This window comes from Chrysochloris asiatica, unplaced genomic scaffold, assembly GCF_000296735.1.
Source record: "Chrysochloris asiatica unplaced genomic scaffold, ChrAsi1.0 scaffold00088, whole genome shotgun sequence".
NCBI lineage: Eukaryota > Metazoa > Chordata > Mammalia > Afrosoricida > Chrysochloridae > Chrysochloris > Chrysochloris asiatica.
In genome coordinates this window covers 5229933-5234522 of record NW_006408606.1, presented here as the reverse complement: position 1 = coordinate 5234522, position 4590 = coordinate 5229933, and the positions used below count along the sequence as shown (strand labels likewise).

The 4590-nt window shown below is 37.8% G+C and overlaps 1 pseudogene; it reads left to right on the top strand.

Annotated features, from left to right (window-relative positions):
* The first annotated feature begins 281 nt into the window (after window positions 1–281).
* LOC102838978 lies at window positions 282–1512 on the top strand (annotated as a pseudogene).
* The last annotated feature ends 3078 nt before the right edge of the window (window positions 1513–4590 follow it).

Genomic DNA, 4590 nt, shown 5'->3' with positions numbered 1-4590 from the left:
TTAAAGTCAAAATGTATAGATAATTATTGGCAATCGGTATGAAAAGGCTGGAAACAAAGAAGGATCAATGGTTAGAAATATGACCTTGGTGATAGAAACAAGCTGGATATTGCACGATGGAGCTTTGCAATGCCAATAAATTCTTCACTGCAAATACCTTTTTTAAACAACCTAAAAAACTACTAAACAGTGTTCTGGTCACAGAGGAGGCACAGCCACAGTGGTTGCCACATTGAGGGTTTCTGGCTCTTTTCTCTTCACCTTAAATTTGGGTGTGTTTTATGAATAATCAAAAAAAGCAAAAGCCAACAATATCAGACCAGCTTTCTAAAACTAGAAAAAAAGATGTAAAAGAGAGGTTTGATCCTACTCAGTTTGAAGTCTGTATTGTTCAAGGCTTAACAGAAAATGGTACTGATTTAGAAAATGGTACTGATCTTGATGCTTCTGGAGCAAAACTTGACTACCACCAATAAGCAGAAACACTCTTTGACCTTCTGGTGGCTGCAGGAATGCTGACTCCAGATGGTACACTGGCAGATGACAGGATGCGTACAGATGTCTGTGTGTTTGCAGCACAAGAAGACACAGAGACCATGCAAACATTTGCTTAGGTTTTGAACAAGTTAATCAGGCACTACAAATACCTGGAGAAAGGTTTTGAAGATGAAGTTAAAAAGTCACTGCTGTCCTTAAAATCTGATAGAAAAAAGCTAGCTATGTTGACTGGTGTTCTTCTGGCTAATGGGACACTTAATGCATCCATTCTCAATACTTTTGTGATGAGAGTATGGTTAAAGTAGGAGTTTCAGCAGCTTTTGCTGTAAAGCTCTTTAAATCTTTACATAAATGAAAAGATATCAATGCATTAGCTGCAAGTCTTCTGAGAGCCAGCATGGATAACAGATTGGTGGAACTTTCCTGTCGATAAACAAAGTGTTGAACACTTCATAAAGTATTTCCCTGAAACGGGCTTGAAAGAGCTTTCAGAATATGTTTGGAATCAGCAAAACATAGGAGCTCATAAGGAGCTCCAGAAAGAACTTCAAGAACAGATGTCCAGTGTTGATCCATTTAAGGATATAATTTTATATGTCAAGGAGGAGATGAAAAAAAAACAACATACCAGAACCAGTTGTCATTGGAATAATCTAGTCAAGTGTTATGTGTACTGTGGGATGGAACAAAAACAGAGGAGCTTGTAGAAAAGCAAGCCATCAAGCACTAAAAGCAATACTTGCTGCCTACACTACTCAAGGTCAGTCTGAGCTGACTCTCTTACTGAAAATTCAGGAGAATTGCTATGACAACATTCACTTCATGGAAGCCTTTCAGAAAATAGTGGCGCTTTTTTATAATGCTGAAATCCTGAGTGAAGAGCCCATTCTGAAGTGATATAAAGATGCACATGTTGCAAAGGAGGAAAGTGTCTTCCTTGAGCAAATGAAAAAGTTTGAGCAGTGGCCCAAAAATGCTGAAGAATCTGAGTCTAAAACTGAAGAAAGTCACTGAATTTTGAAATTTACCTTCAGTAAAGCAAACAATAGTTGAGATGCTATGTCATGTCTCATTTGCCCTGGTTCTTACATTTTCCTAACCTCCCTATGTCAAGCATTATATATGGGGCTTCATGGCAAATTTTATCTGAACTGATTTTATAGTTACTGGAAATGTTGGGTTTAATTTCTAAAACCATGTTTTAAGTCGCTACAGGAGCTATAGATTTGAATCTAATGTTGCATTTGTCTTTTTAGTTCTATTCTACTCCCTGTATTTCCTACTGTAATAATGTAATTTAAGACTTTCCACAATGAACAGTTCACTGCATTTTTTTGGGTTTTCTGTATGCACAGTTTTCATTGCATGACTTGGTTTAACACAATTTCTTATAAAAATTCTGTTTGCAAATTAAACTATAAAAGTATATATATATATATATATATATAAGACTGCTTACACACAGTGTGGTGCTGTAGGCTAATGCATTAGACTAGACTGCAAAGTCATTTGAACTGCAAGATCAGTGGTTCAAGCTCACCAGCTGCTCATTGGAAACCCTATACAGGGTCTCTATGGGTCACATTCGACTCGATGGCACTTAACAACAATAGCAATGCACATGGACCTCAACAAATAGAATACATAGAAATCAAATTGACTACATCTGTGTGAAGAGACAGTGGAAAAGGTCCAAATTATCAACCAAGGAGAAACTGTGGAACAGACCTAGAATTGCTCATATGCAATTAGGATGAAGCTGAAGAAAATTAAAACAAGTCCAAGAGAGCCAAAATATGACCTTGAACATATACAACAGGAATTTAGAGATCATTAGATTGGAATTATATCATATCTACACATTGTTTTGGGTAGTATTGATAATTACTATTAATAAACACTAATAATAAAAACAATGTTAAGTCTTCTATCCATGAGCATGGTATATTCTTCCATTTATGTGAATCTCTTTGGTTTCTTGTAGTAGTGTATTATAGTTTTCTTTGTATGGGTCTTTGTTTCTCTGGTTAGATAATCTGCTATTGTAGGAAGCAATCTTGGTCCTTTCCCTGATTCTGTCAACCTGCCTGGGAAGGCAAAAATTGACCAGTCAACAATCATGATCTTGTGATGATATATTTTGTTTCTATTATACATGATTGTTGTTGTTGTTGTTAGATGTCATCGAGTAGGTACCAACCCATAGTGACATTTTGCACAGCATAAGGAAACACTGCCAAATCCTGGGCCAACCTCAATATTGTTGCCACACTTGAGTCCATTGATGCTGCCACTTGGCCAATCCATCTCCCATTTGGGGTCTTCCTCTTTTTCTCTGACTTTCCATCTTACCAAACATGATATCCTTCTCCAGCGACTGATCCCTCCTGACAATATGTCCAAAGTATGAGAGACGAAGTTTGGCCATCTTGGACTCCAAGGAGCACTCTGGTTGCATTTCTTCCAAAAAGGATATATTGGTTCTTTTGGCAGCCCATAGCACCATCAATACTCTCCTCAAATACCATAACTCAAAAGCATCAATTCTTCTATGGTCTTCCTTGATGACTGTCCAGCTTTCACAGGCACATGAGATATTTGAAAATACCAAAGCTTGGGTCAGGCACACTTTAGTCCTCAAACTGACATCTGGCTCTTGAACACTTTAAAATGGTCTTGTGCAGCAGATTTGTCTAATGCAATACACTGATTGATTTCTTGACTGATGCTTCTGGGAGTACTGATAGTTGATCCAAGAACAATGAAGTCCTTGAGAACATCAATCTTTTCTCCACTGATAAGAATGTTGTTTATTGGTCCATTGGTGAGGACTTTTGTTTTCTTTACATTGAGATGCAATCCATACCGAAGGCTGTGCTCTTTGATCTTTATTAGCAAGTATTTTAAGTCCTCTTCATTTTCAGTAAGCAAGGTTGTATCATCTGCATATCGCTGGTTATTAATGAGTCTTCCTCCAATCCTGATGCCATGTTTTTCTTCATAAAACCCAGCTTCTCAGATTATTTGCTCAGCATAAAGGTTGAATAAGTATGTTGAAATAATACAACCTTGTCGCACAACTTTTTAAAATTTTAAATCATTCAGTGTTCCCGTGTTCTTTTTGAACAACTGCTTCTTGGTCCAGATCCAGATTCCTCATGAACACAATTAAGTGTCCCAGAATACACGTACTTCGCAATGTTGTCCACAGCTTGTCATGTTGCACACAATAGAAAGCCGTTGCGTAGTCAATAAAGGATAGGTAAACATCTTTCTGATAGTCTCTGCTTTCAGCCAAGATCCACCAGACATCAGCAATGATATCCCTTGTTCCACACCCTCTTCTGATTCCGGCTTGAACCTCTGGGAGTTCTCTGCTAATGTAGCCATTTCTGTATTACCTTTAACAAAACATTACTCACATGGGATATCAAAAAGATTGTCTGATGATTTCACATTCCGTTGGGTCACCATTCTTTTGAATGGGCACAAATACAGATCTTTTTGAATCAGTCGGCCAGATAGTTGTCTTCCAAATTTCTTGGCAGAGATGAGTGAGTGCTTCCTGTGCTGCCTCACTTTCAAGAAGGATTTCAATTTTTATTTCATCAATTCCTGGTGTCTTGTTCTTTGCCAATTCCTTCAATGCACCTTGGACTTCCTCCTTCAGTATCATTGGCTCTTTATCATATGCTACCTCTTGAAATGGGTGAACATTAACCATTTCTTTTTGGTACAGTGATTCTGTGTATTCCTTCCATCTTTTCTTGATGCTTTCTGCATCATTTAATAATTTGCCCAGTGAATATTTCAATAACGAAAGTCAAGGCTTGAATTTTTTCTTCAGTTCCCCCAGCTTGAGAAATGCTGACCGTGTTCTTTCTTTTTGGTTTTCTGATTCCACATCTTTGCACACTTTGTTATAATATTTGGCTTTATCATCTGGAGCTGACGTTTTAAATTTTCTGTTAAGCTCTTTGTTGTTGTTGTGTTGTTGTGAAGTGCCATCGAGTCGGTTCCGACCCATAGCGACCCTGTACAGGGTTTCCAAGGGTGTAAATCTTTACGGGAGTAGAAAGCCTCATCTTTCTC